We start from the raw sequence: 17,898 nt of genomic DNA, 5'->3' as shown, positions 1-17,898 counted from the left end.
GCTATGTGGGAAGGATGGGGGGGCTGAACTTCCGCTCAGATTGTCCCAAGGAGAAGAGCGAGGGACGGGGCCGAAACCCGGCTCCGTGTCTGAATGGACAGCGCAGCAGTTTGGCTTGGGTGCCCCCATAGCAAACTGCTCGCTGTTGGGAAACTCAGGAGAAGGGAGGGGCCAGGAGTGCCGGCGAGGAACCGGAGAAAAGGAGGATCCGGGCTGCTCTGTGCAAAACCAACTGTAATTATAACATGTTTGTTTTTTTTAAAGGAGACTTTAGTATCGCTTTAATAGTAGACTAAAATCAACTTCATTTCTGCCGAGCAGCATAAATATAGCGGTTCCCTGTGTTCACAGACAGTTTAGTGGTTGCTCTCAGTTTCTCTGACAGAGCTTGAAATTGTTACTTGCTGGGAGATTGGTTGGGAAAGCCGATGTATGTTTCACGTTAGAGCTGTCAGGACACGTTAAGCTGGTGGATAGTGAAACACTCCAGTGAATTACAGAACATGGCAAGTACAACTTTCCTAAATGATTTATGGTCTACTTTCCTTTATGACTTTCTGCGTGATTGGAGGCATCTTTGCTGATGCTTGCTGTATAACACAGCAAATATTTCCAAAGGGACTGCACGCTAGCCTATGACAGCTTGTGCACAGAGATTTAATGTAATCAAATTCTCAGGTGTAATTAAATAGCTGGGAAAAGTCTAAAGCGACTGAGGTTTAAAGTGAACCGGTCCTATGATCCTTTGCTTCTCAAAGTATATGCAGCATCAGAAATATTTGTCGGCACTAACTAGACATATTTGTCATGTAACGTGCACACATAGATAGTAAGTAATGTGTAAGGCCCCTTGCACATGGGGCTGTCTAGCTGTTGTGTGTCCCTTTAGAGTGCCAAAGGAAGACATGTGCAGCGTCCATCCCCGCCAGTGTTGCTAACCTACCAGATTGAAATGTTTTAAGGCGAAAATTCACTATTTAGGCTACAAACAAGTACAATATGCAATGTGAATTAACCAATTCCATACCGCCGGCCATCAGATGCCCTTCTTAGGTTTGAGTGGAGGTATCTGAATGATGGGTGCAGCTACAGGCATCATCCAGATACATATTTATTTTCTGCCAGCGATTCCCTGCACAGTAAAAACAATCAAAGCCGCTGTTCAGCTGCTTGATTGATTTTACAGACAGCAGGAGGGGACGACCCCCCCCCCCGTCCCCCTCCCTCCGACCTCCGATTCTTCCACCGGCTTGCCAATCTCCACGGGAATTCTCCGGCGGCGGATGTTTACCATAGAGCTGACCGAGGACCAGATTGTCTCCAGTCATCTCTATGCCCTTCGGAGGCCAGGCGCGATGTTATAATGTGATGTTCAGCCTCGGTAGATGTAAACACTGCCATTCCTTCAGCTGGGAAGCCGATTTTTTTTTCCCAGGCTTTCCAGCCTAGAGGCAAGATCTGGGGACCCCAGATCTCACTGTAAATAGGACCTGTCATGCCCTATTCCTATTACAAGGGATGTTTACATTCCTTGTAATATGAATTAAAGTGATACAAAATAGATAAAGGAAAAGTGTAAAAAAATAAATAAATAAATAAACAACAAACAAGAAAAAATTAAAGCACCCCCGTCCCCTCGTGCTCGCACATAGAAGCGAACGCATACATAGGTTGCAATCGCATGTGTAAACAACGATCAAACCACACATGTGAATTATTGCCCCCGATCATTAGACTGGGAGCAAAAATTATAGCACAAGACCTCCTCTGTAACTCTAAACTGGTAACCTATTGGAATTTTTAATTACCGAAGTTTGGCGCCATTCCACGAATGTGTGCAATTTTAAAGTGGGACATGTTAGGTATCGATTTACTCGGCGTAACATCATTCTTCACACTATACAAAAAATTAGGCTAACTTTACTGTTTTGCTTTTTTCTTAACCACTTCCCACAAACTGACGTACCTGTGTGGAAATGGTTGTATCGGGATAATATGCAGCTGCAGGCATCAACCCGGTACCATTTTTTAGAGCCGGCGGTCGGCTTTCAGGAGATAACAGCCAATGCGGCTCAGCAGCCAATCGGACATTATACCAGCGAGCGGGAGGGGACGCACCCTCTCCCGCTGCCTTCCACAGCTCTGCCTGGGTCTCCCGTCCCACCAAGAAACACGAGCAACCAGCCGGCACGGCCGCCAGCTGGTTGGAGTCCCGAACCAAACCAGATTCGGCTTTGATCGGGTGTCCCATGTAGTAACCTGGAAGCAACGTCACGACTCGGTTTACTCGGTTGCTAACTGCGCCGATTTAAAGAAAGTGACTGTATTCAATAATGCCGATTTCACCAATTTTAAAGGGCCCCAGTCGCCGTAAGTTAGCGCACGAACGAAAACGCATATGTAAGTCGCGCCCGCAAATTTAAATGGTGTTCCAACCACACATGTGAGGTATCGCCGCAATCACCAGAGCGAGAGCTATAATTCTAGAAAAGACATCCTCTGTAATTCTAAACTGGTAAACGTTAAAAATGTTTAAACCGTTGCCTATAGAAATGTAGTACCGTAGTTTGTTGCCATTCCACGAGTGTGCGCAATTTTAAACTGTAACATGTTAGGTATCTATTTACTCGGCATGACATCATCGTTCACAATATACAAAAAAATTGGGCTAACTTTACTGTTTAGTTTTTTTAAATGCAGTGAGTGCAGTTCTCCAGAGTCTTTGCTGAAAAAATATATATATAACGTTTGGGGGTTCTAAGTAATTTTCTAGTAAAAAATACTGATTTTAACTTGTTCACAACATGTTTCAAAAATAGTGTATGCTTTGCACTCTGTGTGTTACATAACACTGACCCCTGCAATATGTGCATTATGTACTCCTGTCTCCTGCAGACTGTGTGTTACATACTCCTGACCCTGCATGCTGTATATTACATACTCCTGACTCCTTAATGCTGCTGACCCTGCATGCTGTATATTACATACTCGTAACTCCTAGACTCTGTGCAATATGTATTCCTGACCCCTGTCCTCTGTATATTAGGCTGTACATTACATACACCTGACCCCTACACCCTATATAATATATTATATGTTGCCTACTCCATATTTTTTGTGTAAAAAACTGTGGCATATCAATGAGTAGGCTTAGGTTCTATTTATCTATGCCTTATTACGTTCCTTCCACTGTTGCAATACAGTATGTGCAACATGACCACGCACAGTATTAGCTGCAGCATGCTTGGCAAATAACCATTCAGAGTAATCAATGGCTATTATCATCATCAGAGAGGCACAAGACCGAAAATCAGGGGAATACAACGTTTTAAAGGATACAATCACCTTTAGCAGCATGTTACATGTTACACCCATATTTGGGGTGTAACATGTAACATGCTTCTGTCCACCCATCTCCCACCGCCAGAGCTCTCCTCTCTGTGACAGCGAGTGGGGGATCTTCTCCCTGCGCCCTCTGTCACACTTTGAAAAAAACTGTTTCCTGTGAATGAATATTGTACATGTACCATCAACCATTGTGGTTGATGGCTTGTTGTTTCCAATTCACTGCAAGGGCACTGGTGAGTGGGGAGGGTTTGTTATCTCACTACCTCAAATATGGGTGTAACATGTAACATGCTGCTAAAGGTGATTGTATCCTTTAAAAAGTTTTATTCCCCTGATTTTCTGTCTTGTGCCTCTCTGATGATGATGATAATGGTAGTTCATTGATTCTTCCTGTCATTTAGTAACTGTCTGCTTGTATTGGAGGTATGGGCAGACAGTGTACTGAGAGTCTGCAGAATGCTGGCACTACACCCGCGATCTGCTGATCATTAGGGATGATCAAACTTTTCAAAAGTTCGGTTCGGCCAGAACATCCGAACTTCCCGAAAGTTCGGCCCGGATTTCAGAACCCCATTGAAATCAATGGGACCCAAACTTCGGTAATCAAAAAACACAATTTTGAAGCCCTAAAACCCAATAAATGCCCCTAAAAAGTGCCTAAGGTTCTGGGTCATACCCCAGGGACTATTAATCACACAAAAAAAAGTTCTTAAAAATTGTCATTTTTGATAGAGAGCCAATTATTGGAAAAATTAAAAAAAATAAAAAATAAAAAAAATGTCTTTGGATTTAGTATCTGGGGTGTCTAAAAAGTGTACCTGTGAAGTTTCAGCTCTTTAGCATGTCCAGAACCATAAAAAAAAGATCATTTGTATTAGTGCAATTATAGAACAGGTTAGTGGCTTCTCGCTTTTCACACCTTGCCGGTTTAATAGCAGGCTTTTTTTTGGGCATTTTTTGGGTTCTTTGGAGGCAGGAAAAACATCTGAACTTGTGTATATGGGTATATATACCACTATACACAAGTTCAGATGTTTTGCCTGCCTCTAAAGAACCCAAAAATATGCCCAAAAAAACGCCTGCTACTAAACCGGCAAGGTGTGAAAAGCGAGAAGCCACTAACCTGTTCTATAATTGCACTAATACAAATTATCTTTTCTTTATGGTTCTGGACATGCTACAGAGCTGAAAATTCACAGGTACACCTTTTAGACCCCCCCCCCCCCGACACAAAATCACACAAAAAAAAGTTCTTAAAAATTGTCATTTTTGATAGAGAGCCAATTATTTAAAAAATTAAAAAAAAAAATTCTTTGGATTTAGTATCTGGGGGGGGGGGGGGTGGGGGGGTCTAAAAAGTGTACCTGTGAAGTTTCAGCTCTGTAGCATGTCCAGAACCAGAAAAAAGATCATTTTTCAGTAGAGCAGGGATGGGGGTACCCTCCTTGTACACCTATATGATCTTTTTTTTCTGGTTCTGGACATGCTACAGAGCTGAAACTTCACAGGTACACTTTTTAAACCCCCAGACACAAAATCACACAAAAAAAGTTCTTAAAATTTGTCATTTTTGATAGAGAGCCAATTATTGACAAAATTAAAAAAAAAAATGTCTTTGGATTTAGTATCTGGGGGTCTAAAAAGTGTACCTGTGAAGTTTCAGCTCTGTAGCATGTCCAGAACCATAAAAAAAAAAAAAAAAAAAAAGATCGTTTGTATTAGAACACTTATAGAACAGGTTAGTGGCTTCTCACTTTTCACACCTTGCCGGTTTAGTAGCAAGTGTTTTTTTGGGCATTTTTTGGGTTCTTTGGAGTCAGGAAAAACATCTAAACTTGTGTATAGTGGTATATATACCACTATACACAAGTTCAGATGTTTTGTCTGCCTCCAAAGAACCCCAAAAAATGCCCAAAAAAACGCTAGCGTCAAAAAAATAAAAACGCCCAGGTGTGTTGTTGCAGGCATTTTTTGGGGGGTTTTGGGGTTTTGGGGTTTTTGGAGGCAGGCAAAACATCTGAACTTGTGTATATGGGTATATATACACACATACATACAGACACTAATCCAAAGAATTTTTTTATTTATTTATTTTTTTTTTTTTTCAATAATTGGCTCTCTATCAAAAATGACAATTTTTAAGAACTTTTTTGTGTGATTTTGTGTCTGGGGGGTCTAAAAGGTGTACCTGTGAAGTTTCAGCTCTGTAGCATGTCCAGAACCAGAAAAAAAAGATCATATAGGTGTAAAAGGAGGGTACCACCATCCCTGCTCTGCTGAAAAATTATATTTTTTTCTGGTTCTGGACATGCTACTGAGCTGAAACTTCACAGGTACACTTTTTAGACCCCCCAGATACTAAATCCAAAGACATTTTTTTTTTTTAATGTTTTAAATAATTTGCTCTCTTGACAATTTTTAAGAACTTTTTTTTGTGTGATTTTGTGTCTGGGGGGTCTAAAAGGTGTACCTGTGAAGTTTCAGCTCTGTAGCATGTCCAGAACCATAAAAAAAGATCATTTGTATTAGTGCAATTATAGAACAGGTTAGTGGCTTCTCGCTTTTCACACCTTGCCGGTTTAGTAGCAGGTGTTTTTTTGGGCATTTTTTGGGGTTCTTTAGAGGCAGGCAAAACATCTGAACTTGTGTATAGTGGTATATATACCCGTATACACAAGTTCAGATGTTTTGCCTGCCTCCAAAAACCCCAAAAAAATGCCTGCAACAACACACCTGGGCGTTTTTTTCTTTTTTGACGCTAGTGTTTTTTTGGGCATTTTTTTGGGTTCTTTAGAGGCAGGCAAAACATCTGAACTTGTGTATACGGGTGTATATACACACATACTTATATGTATATACACACCTAGACATATATAGGTGTGATAGGAGTGTAACTATATTGGTGTTAATTATTTCATTAGCGCAAGTTTTTTTTCTGCTCCTTTCACACCTATATATGTCTGGGTGTATATATACATACATGGGTGTGTATATATACCCCTATAGACATGTTCAGATGTCATGTCTGACTCCAAACATGTCCTCAAAAAAGCACTAGCAATGCCTGCAGCATAAAGAATGCTGACGGGAGCGAAGCCATATTCCTGCAGCGAAAGTGACTTGAGAGAAACTAGCTTTTCTCTATAGCGGTCACCCTGATATGGAAGGGTTTGGTCACCCTGCCATAGCAGTCACTGTCAGTTCACCCTACACTACATTACGGTCACCCTCACACTTCACACTTTCCCTACAGAAACTAAATTTTTGAAGCTAACTAAAGTGTAAAAGAGCACTCTAACTACACTAGATATCCCTTTCCTCACACTAATAAATGCTAAATGACACTTTTAAAGTAAAATTAACAGAACTGCTTCCACTCTCTTCCATGTCCTGTATAACAATGCTAGGAATTTGGCGGGGGCTATCTTATATACTGGGGGCGTATTCACTAATGATTGGCCTAGGGACCCTCTAGTCACTCCAATCACATTCCTAGCATTCTCCTGCCCCCTCAATTGGCTTTTGCTAATGGTTCTGGTCCAATCACGGGCTTTTAAAGCCCATTTCCTGAACCATTGCATTTTGGTCGGTTCTGGTTGCCGAATTTTGAACTTTTTGGGCAAAAAGTTCTAAATTCGGCCGAACCTCGAACACCCAATGTTCGGGTCGAACCGATGGTCGACCCGAACCGTTCGATCATCCCTACTGATCATGGGTACATTACTTTACAGGATGCAATGTGAAAAAATAATAAATGCAAATTTCTTTACCTGCAAAAAGATGTGCATTTATTATTTTTTAACAAATAGTGAACTTAGCCTTTATCACGACATAATATGGCTTACAATCCTGACATTATATTACAACATTGCTTGTTTACATACCATATAACAAAAGTTGATAAAACTTGGAGCATTCAATAAATTATGTTTGCTGCTCATAAGGAAGATGAAAAAAAAAGAGTAAAATCTTTTTATGTGCAATTCTGAGAATAGATTCCATTTAATTAGGTGCAATTATATCCCATCCAGACGTATAAACCTCATACATTTTATGGATTTAGATAAAATCAAATGTTAACATGTAGAGATTAGATTCTGTATACATCCTTTCAGTTCTTAGAAAAGAAAAATATTGAATTGCCTTAGTGTGCCTCTCTGTAAAAGAGTCTTGCTTATCCCAAGCAGATGCACGCTAACTGCTAACTGGTGCCTCCGAGATTTTACAAGTTATGATTCAACTGAAAAAGAATTTTTTTGCAAATGCTTACAGCTCAGTATGATATGAGAAGCATGATTTGAGGATTAGACATTTTATGCCTGGCAACGGCACTTAGCAGTTATATAGTCCAGCTGGATGGAAGGCTTCCGTTGATGTACAGAGAAAACGGTGGTGTAAATCAACACTTTATCTTCAGTTAATGTCTACTGGATTTTAGTCAAAGATGAAAACTTGTCCTAAAAATCGGCATTATTATACTGCAGAGCAACATAAAAATAACTTCATATTCCTCTGCTGGAAACAGATACTGCTTATTAATCATTTTCTATAGCAAAGCATGGTGTAGTTTGTTTCTCAGGAAACATTCTGGTATTGCTAATAGGGGGGGAAGCAATAGGCCATGTTTGGTATTAGTAACCACCTTATGTTCCTTGGAGTTTGTGGTAGGTGTTACAATGACTATCTGCTTTTTTTTATTTATTCATTTTTTTTAAGTTCTACGGTGCAGTGCTAGCCAAATTCCCTGAGAACAAAAAAGGTAACCGTGACACCACAGCACACAAAAAAGGACACTGAGGTTTCAGAAATGGCCAAAGAGGAAGAGCATCTAACCCTGAAATCCCCAGGGCGCAAGCTCCTGACAGGGGCAAGGTACTCCATGGTCTACCTAGGCCAAGTCCAGGTGGACCCCACTCCTTAGGGACCAGCTGAAAGGTACTTGGTGAGGGGCTCTCCCAAAGAGAGACTACCCTGGTTGTGGAGATGTAAAAGACCCGAAGGCCACAGAAACCCCTCCCAACATTGGAGCAGGCCTCAATAACCTGCACCCTCCCTCTCTGTGCATAAATAAGCAACAAAAACAATGACTATCTTCTGATCAAATAAGTCTAACTTGTAACAAATGATATAACAGAGCTCAAGGAACTTAATGGCCGAGGTCCAAAAGAGAAACAACACAGTTATTTGTTGTTAAAGCCTAAATCAAGATACAATATCCCCACCTCCCACTACACGGAATCTCACCTCTACTGGAAGAAGCTCCCCCTTAGGGTTAACAATAATTGGTATTTGTATATGTAGCACTGCCCCCTAGAGGACTGCTGAGAATTACATTTTCTGGATTCCCCTGGGTTACCCTTAGCAACTGAGAGCAGATAAAAAGCAATGAAAGTTCTTGGCTCAGTCTAAAATCAATCCAGGGGATGTTGTTTTTGTGTTTTTATTGAGAACTTGGATAGGAGAAGGGATGAGTGGGATACTCCAACTATTAACTATTCACAGTCTTGAGGACAGCTAACTGTAGAATGCGGCAAGGCCGCTGCTTCACATTGCCACTGAAGTGAAGATGCTTTAACCACTTGCCGTCTGCTCACGTTGAGCCTACTGCGGCAAAGTGGCTCGTTATCGTCTGACGACGTAGATCTACGTCGTCAGACACTCCCCTTTCTCGGCGGCGCGCGTATTCACTCACAGCGGGAGTCGGGCCAGGGGAGGAGCAGCGGCGATCGCCGCTGCTCTTCCCCGATCGTCGGGGAATCGAGTGTGGAGATCCGCCCGCCTGTGTAAACACAAGCGGGCGGATCTCTGAAGTGACAGGCAGGGTCAGATTGCAGGGTTCAGCATAGTTGAACCCTCGATCTGTCCTTGTGTCACACAGTCACCTCCCCCCCCACACGTCAGTAAGCACCAGGCATACATTAACCCCTCCCTCTCCAATAAAATGAACCCCTTCCCTGCCAGTGTCATTTTTACAGTAACAGTGCATATATATAGCACTGATTACTGCAGTAATGTCACTGGTACCCCCAAAAGTGTCAAAAATGTCAGTCAGGGGTCCGATCTGTCCGCCGCAATGTCGCAGTCCCGCAAAAAAAATCGCAGATCGCCGCCATTACGCGTTAAAAAAAAAAACACCAAAAATGACAGAAATCTTTCCCTTAGTTAGTAAACGCAATAACTTTTGCGCAAACCAATCAAAATACGCTTATTGTGATTTTTTTTACCAAACATAGGTAGCATAAAACAAATTGGCCAAAAATGTAAAAAAAAATAGATTTTTACATTTTTTTGGGGGGGGAATTTCATATAAAAAAATTTGAAAAATATTGTTATTTTTTCAAAATAAACGCTTTTTTTTGTTTATAGCGCAAAAAGTAAAAATCGCACAGGTGATCAAATACCACCAAAAGAAATCTCTATTTATGGGAAAAAAAGGACGTAAATTTTGTTTGGTTACAGCATCGCACGACCGCGCAATTGTCCGTTAAAGTCGCACAGTGCCGAATCGCAAAAAGTGGCCCAGACGTAAGACAGCAAAATCCTCTAGTGGTAAAGTGGTTAAATGTTCCTGCTTGAATATTCTCTTCAGGGTTCTAAACTTGGCACCCCTTGACTCTCACTGCCTGTGTGCTGACACCCATCCACTGACTCTAGAGTGGTCCCCTTCCTGGCAGACCCCTGGTTCCTCTGTACTCACTGTTTTTCCAGAGTCACCATTGCCTCCAAACTCCACCAGTCAGCCTCCACTGGACCTCTGGGTTCAGCCACAGTTTCTGGTTCACCATGTCGACTGCCTATGACCACCATCCACAGCTTCAGAAGAAGAAGACAGCTGTCACCCTCCTTCTTTGACTTGGCTTCCCGCCCAAAGACCCCCTGCCACATGTGCCCTTGGCTGTTATAGCATATCCCAGGATGCACCTCTTGTCTGTGCCAACTCACTGTGAAACAGGGAGCACATAGATTTGCCTGCTGCTCTGCTGTTAAGCAGACAGAGCCAAAAACTATTCTGTCTATCTAGCATCTGACTAGGAGGGTGCTACAAATACAATCTGGTGTAGCTCTGCATAGAAACCAATCAGAAGTTTTTGTCAACGCTTAATTGAACAAGCTGAAGTTAGAAGCTGACTAGCTACAATGCAAAGTTGCAACAGATTTTGCACTCTCCAATTTTAGTAAATCATGTTTTTTCTTGTGATGGGGGGCCTTAGTGATGGAGAGACTGGTGCTCATATGACGTGACGTGAGTGGTGTTCTCTGCGTCATTCTCCTGTAAGCCCATTGCTGATTGATGACACACTCTCAGGGGCCTGTTGTTGACAGACTAGACTCAAAGGAAGTAAGTTGTCTTCTGTGTACAGCAAAATACTATTATCACTGAGGTGTTTTGTCAATGCAACTTCTCAAAAGAAATATGATTTGCTGCCATGGAACACTACCGATATGCTCAGATAGCACATTTTCCAAACTCCTACAAAAAAGTATCTGACCTCTCTACAACTACACCTATGGAATATCTTTGTAAGGGCATTGATAAGCACTCAGGCTATATTTTCAAACTTTTTGGAATTTTATCTTCTATAGACGCTATACTCCCTTACATGGAAAGATGGGAATGGGACTGTTTAAAACTGTGTATGGTTGATTTAGACTTTGTAAATTGGTACTTTTATTTTCATACTGAACTCCAATAAAACTCCAATAAAATAGATTTGAAATGAAAGGAAGTGAGTTGAATTGCATTGGGTGGGGACAGTGGCAGAAAAGGAGGCAAGCCTTGCAGTGAGCGTTGCTTTAGCATGCTAGCAAATGAGATTTAGGATTTTTACTGAAAATTCCAGTTCATTTAAAATAGTATTAGGGATTTCCTGTTCTTTTATCATAAATGGAAATTTCTATTAGCCAGCCAGATGATGTAATCAAATGCATGTTTGAAATGTCTGGCCCTATGAGTCCTTTCTGCTGAAGTGTGTGTTGCTGATTGGAAAGTGAACTCATGAATAACAAGCTCAGCAAGAGCTTGCTGTCAGTCAAAGTTCCTAAAAGGAGTAATTTCATGATTTCCATGTATCAGTTGACATCAACTATTTACTTAGTGTAAGTATGTTATTTAGCTGAAGATAGAAGAAGCCATGAATAGCAAGTTAAGTGGTTCTAATGGCAGAGGGTTTTTATCTTAATGCATTCTCTGCATTATAGTAAAAAATAAGATTTTTGTAATATCTTACTGTAAAATCTTTTTTCTCTGATGTCCATCGACAGACGCAGCCTCATCTCTATGAGCTGAGGGGGTTATGCTGCCACCTGCAGGATTAGTCTAGGCAGTACGTTAGTACAAAACTTTTAACATATACACGCCCACGGGGCTGTCCCTCCAGGCATAACCCCACTGCCACAGCCCAGCACATCAGTTTAGTTGCAAGCAGTGAAGACAAAAAAAACATCCCCATACAGAGGGGTGGGTGCTGCGTCTGTCGATGGACATCAGAGAAAAAGATTTTATGGTAAGATCTTACGAAAATCTTTATTTTCTTTATCGTCCATCGACAGACACAGCCTCATCTCCATGAGCTGAGTGAGATGTCCCAAAGCAGTATAGGCATGAGGGGTGGGAAAAACCCAACCAGACAGTAACGTCAACTCCAAGAGGCTAAACCTAGCCAACCGGGTAAGATGAAGCTCAACCAAAAACAGGAGCTCACCCAGGTAAAAGACCCCTAAGAGAATAACAAAAAACATTCTCTTACGAAACAGCAGCTTGCAAAACCTTGCGGCCAAAAGAGGCATTCGAAGATGCCAAGAAATCCACCTTGTAAAATTTGGTAAAGGTGTGCACAGACGACCAAGTCGCTGCCTTACAAACTTCTACAACAGAGGTCTGATGGCGAAAAGCCCAAGAGGCACTCAGCGCTCTATTAGAATGCGCCTTCACAGGGAAAGGAGGAACCTGACCCATTGATTGAATCCTTGAGAGAGTTCATGTGGAGGAACCGGCAAAATCATCCCTTGAGCCAGGAGATCTCACACAGCTTCCCGCAGATCCTTCAAATGCTCTGGAGACAGGTGCAGATTCGACTGAAAGAACCTGTCCCCAGGCCGGGACCAGAATTCGATCTTGTACCCGGAGTAAATCAGTTTGCAAATCCAATCGTCCTGAATGAAGGAAGTCCAGGGTTCCTGAAAGAAGCGCAGACTTCCCCCCACCCCTGAGACGGGTGAGGGTGCCCCTTCATGCTGAAGAGGACTTGCAGCAACGGACTCATCGGCCTTGGGCTTGCCCCAAGGCTTCTTAGTTCCTCCAGAAGATCTGAACGGCTTACCTTTCTCTTACGCCCCGGAGGCATGAAAAAAACGTTTATGAGCAGAAAAGGAGGGACCCTGCTTAGTAAGGGGATAGAGGATTGAGGAAGAAGAGTACACTTTCCGCCAGTCAGGCCCTTTAATAACACATCCAATGAGTCGCCAAACAACCGTTCTCCCAGAAAGAGGAGATCATCCAGGGCTTTCTTAGAAGCTTGGTCAGCTGACCAGCTCTTCAACCAAACCATGCATCTTAAAACAATGCCCATGGCCAAAACCCTGGCCATCAGGGGAGCCACATCCATAGACACACCACACAGGAACACCAAAGCCTGGATCACCTGGTCCAACAGTTCCTGTTGTTCCGGAGGAACAGTCTCAGGGTCCAAAGACTCCCGCAAACCCCTAATCCATTCCATCACCGTCTGTGAGACTAACACAAACACAAAAACCGGATTCAAAATGGAACACGCCAGCACAGAGCACGTGAAGATGGCGGGAAAGGGATTCCACCTGGGCATGTCTATGTTAAACGTTTTGTACTAACGTACTGCCTAGACTACTCCTGCAGGTGACAGCATAGCCCACTCAGCTCATGGAGATGAGGCTGCGTCTGTCGATGGACGATAGAGAAATCCTTCTGTATGCACCTGCTGTCCGCCCCCCCCCCCCATACTTACTTTAGCCCGATCTTGATTCAGCAATGTGCACAAGAACAGCAGTTCTCTCTGCTCTCTCCCTCCTCATTACCATGGGCTCCATGTCCGCCAGCGCCCACCGATCATTCAGTGCATAGGCAGAACGGAAGTCTGCTTATGTAAACCAGGCAGATTGCCATTCTGTAAAAGTAGGGAAGGCATGGATCCTGTGTTCCTGCAAAGGAACAGGGATCCATGCCTTCCCTAAGTAAAAGCACTTCCTACACTGTACAAAACCACTGGCTAGGGGAAGATACTGCCAAAAACACTTGGGTGAATCGCCAGTCAGACACCAAAGGAGAACCCCCTAAAGGTGGGACTTTTAAGGGCAAAGTGTGGTATAATATATTGGATCAAAAAATAGAAAAATATTCAGGAACCTCCCTTAAACACTATGTTAGTAAGTGTATTGTTGCTCTGGTTTAGCTCTTACACATTTGGACACGAAGTAAGACCATTTTTTCTTCATACTTGTAAGCACTTTTAAATATATTGGCCAATACTGCGGTGAACTTTATCACTGCATGATATTGCCTGCGTTAGGGACACAAACCTGTCCTTAACTGTATGTATTATTCTCTTTTATCATCATCAACCACCACAACCTGGGACCTCACGAGTTTTGTTTATGACCTATCGTCACTTTCTCTTTATTCTCCCACCTTTATATGGTTTACCTATATATGGATATTGAATACTGGGTCCCATATATGTACTTCACATTTCAACAATTTATAGGTAGGGATGAGCTTCGAGTTCGAGTCTACGTTTGACTCGAACATCGGTCGTTCGATCGTTCGTCGAATGACGAACAAATGTGCTTCTTCGCTGGAAATTTGGGTTTCCCATATTGCACTGCACGCGTGCCGCATGTGCAGCGCGTTATGTGATTGGCCAAAGCCTGCACCCTGACCTCATGCTTTGGCCAATCAAATGATCTCTGCCATGATTGGACTAAAGGCAGGCTGCCTTTAGCCAATCATGGCTCAGGGGCCAAGTACACGCCCCACACTACATAAAGGCTGCTCGCGCAGCCGCAGCGTTTAGTGTCATTGTGTGGGCGATGAGACAGGGACAGGCACACGATTCAGGCAGGGAGAAAGTAGTTTTTTTTTTAGTTAGACAGTGCAGAGAGACATTCCTAGCAGTGTAGGGAGGGCCAGGTTCCTGTGTGAGATAGGGAGAGATTTATTTCTTTACATCATATCAGACAGTATAGCGCCAGTGAATGAGTAGCAGTGTAGGGAGGGCCAAGGTTCCTTTGTGAGGTAGGGAAAGCTTTCTTTCTTTCCATCAGATACCAGTCACAGTATTCTTCATCGGTCAGTTTCTGCAACATTCTATAATATTCACAGATCTATAGCAATAGAGATCACTTCAGATATCAGCCAGAGTAACCATTGCTCAGACTCTGTTGACCAGCTGACTTTTATCAAAATTAACCAGTCCTGGATCAAAGAGAGCTATCAGGCCCCTGATGCTGAAATAACAGATTGAATTTGCTAGGAGTCTGCCATCCCTTGAAGACTGCATATGCTGCCTATCCTATTCCGCTACCTTGATTCTGCTAGCTTCCAACAATGTTTTTGGTTTAGGTCACTACCAACCCAAGGCCTAATTTTTCTGCACTTGTATGACAGGTGCATACAATTTAAATGTCATATGTCATTTTTAACAGCAGGCCCTGTGCCCTGCTAACTGTGAGGGTTTACGGTGTTCAGGCACCACCAACACCAAAGGCCCAATTTTTGGCACCTGTGTAGTACATGCAATTTCAAATTTGTATGGAATTCTTACCAGCAGGTCCCGTTCCTGCTCCCAGCAAGAGTAACTGCGAGGCCTTGGTTATGGTTTTCAGGCACCACAAATGGCAAAGGCCCAATTTTTTGCACTTGTACAGCACATGCAATTAGAAATTTGTATGGAATTCTTACCAGCAGGTGCCATTCCTGCTCCCAGCAAGAGTAACTGCGAGGCCTTGGTTACGTTGTTCAGGCACCACCTATGGCAAAGGCCCAATTTTTGGCACTTGTATAGCACATGCAATTTCAAATTTGTATGGAATTCTTACCAGCAGGTCCCATTCCTTCTCCCAGCAAGAGTAACTGCGAGGCCTTGGTTACGGTGTTCAGGCACCACTTACGGCAAAGGCCCGATTTTTGGCACTTGTATAGCACATGCAATTTCAAATTTGCATGGAATTCTTACTGGCAGGTCCCGTTCCTACACCCAGCAAGAGTAACTGTGAGGGGTTAGTTACGGTGTTCAGGCACCAGCAACACCAAAAGCCCAATTTTTGGTACCTGTATGACAAGCACATGCGATTTCATATTTGTATGGATTTTTTAGCAGCAGGGTCCGTTCCTGCACCCAGCAAGAGTAACTGCGAGGGGTTACGGTGTTCAGGCACCATCAACAATCAAGGCCCAATTTTTCTGCACCCGTATGACAAGTACATGTGATTTGAAACTTGTATGTATATTTGTATATGACATTATTTGCTTTAGAAATGTCAGTATTGCTGCAGCAGGCTACATACTTTGTAGAGATGCACTACTTTAAAGGCACATTCAGGGGACCCCCCCAGGCACGATATTTGAAGGAATTTTTCATTTTTATAGTTTCACTTTAAGCCTCATTAAAATCAGTAGATCAGTGCTCCTTTAAAAACTATCATTTTTAAAAACTTTTTTTTCATTGCTACATGTTCCCCAGGTCAGGACCCGGACCCCCATACACTTTTTTGTGGCAATAACTTGCATTTAAGCCTTCAAAATGAGGCCGTTTGATTTTCGAGGTTCGAGTCCCATAGACTTCAATGGGGTTCCTCTGTTTGCGGTGTTCTGGTGCGAACCGAACTGGGGGGGTGTTCGGCTCATCACTATTTATAGGTAGGTGTAAGCTTTAGGCGCTACCTGTTCTCTCTATCTTTCTAGTAAGACAATATGCATTTAGTCCTTTACTGATCAGTATATATATATATATATATATATATATATATATATTACACATAGGTTCCATTATTGGCCCTTTTGGTAGAGCATTTTCTCATTTGTCAGTTCAGGCCCTTCCCTGGCTAGCTTTCTGTGTATGAGCACCCGAATAAACCATTCCTATGGTTGGCTTTTAACTACATGCGGTTGGTTACTTGGTTGTACACTTTTACGGGTCAGTATGCATATTTTTCTGATTTTCTTAACAGAACTGTCTGATATACTGTTCATTAATGAGATATATGTATATTTTGAATTATAGATACCACTGTACCCATAACCTTCACCCCTGATGAAGAGAAAACTTTCCGATATTTCGAAACACGTTGGGTGTTTCTTTTCTGTTATCCAACAGATTTTCGGGTTATTCATGTTTTTGTTCTGTGTAATTCCGCATGGTATTTTATTGTGTCTGTCATACTTATCTGTGAATAAATATTTTCTATTTTTTATCCAATATATTGTACCACTCTTTGTCCTTAAAAGTCCCACCATCAGGGGGTTCTCTTTTGGTGTATTACAAAACCACAAGCTAGGCACACAGTTAACCCTTTGATCGCCCCTGATGTTAAGCCCTTTTCAGCCAGTGTCCCTAGTATAGTGACATTGCAAATTTTTGACATATATTTGACCGTGCATATTTTTAGCACTGATCACTGTATTAGTGTCACTGGTTCAAAAAAAGTGTCAAAAGTGTCAGTTAGTGTCCGATTTGGCCGCCGCAATATTGCAGTCCTGCAATAGGTCACTGATCACCACTATTACTTCTCCAAAAAAAAAAAATTCCATTAATTTATCCTATAGTTTGTAGACGCTATAACTTTTGTGCAAATATATGTTTATTGGGATTTTTTTGTAGCAGATTACATATTGACCTAAAATTACAAAGAAATTAATTTTTTTTAATTTTTTTTTTATTAGAAATGTTTTAAAGCTAATTTTAAATGTTTTATTTTTTTTTCTTCAAATTTTTGGTAATTTTTTGTTTAAAGCGCAAAAAAATAAAAAATAAAAAGCAGAGGTGATCACATACCACCAAAAGAAAGCTCTATTTATCGCAAAAAAAGGACATATGTTTTAATTGGGTACAGTGCCGCATGACCGTGCAACTGTCAGTTAACCACTTTAGGACCGGAGGATTTTCCTGCTTTACGTCCAGGCCACTTTTTGCAACTTGGCACTGTGCGACTTTAACTGACAATTGCGCGGTCATGCAATGCCGTACCCAAACGAAATTTACGTCCTTTTTTTCCCACAAACAGAGCTTTTTTGGTGGTATTTGATCACCTCTGCATTTTTCATTTTTTGTGATATTAATAAAAAAATGCGACAATTTTGAAAAAATAACAATAACAATATTTTTCTACTTTGACAGTTAAAAAATATCCAATATATTTAATTTTTGTCATATATTTAGGCCAAAATGTATTTAGCTACATGTCTTTGACAAAAAAATTCTCAATGAGCGTATTTTTAACCGCTTTAAGACCGGAAGATTTTACCCCATTCCTGACCAGGCCATATTTTGCGATTCGGCACTGCGTTACTTTAACGGACAA

The sequence above is a fragment of the Pelophylax lessonae genome (assembly GCF_965119305.1).
Source record: "Pelophylax lessonae genome assembly, chromosome: 1".
Taxonomy (NCBI): domain Eukaryota; kingdom Metazoa; phylum Chordata; class Amphibia; order Anura; family Ranidae; genus Pelophylax; species Pelophylax lessonae.
The sequence above is the reverse complement of the archived record's forward strand: the minus strand, read 5'-3'. Positions refer to the sequence as shown.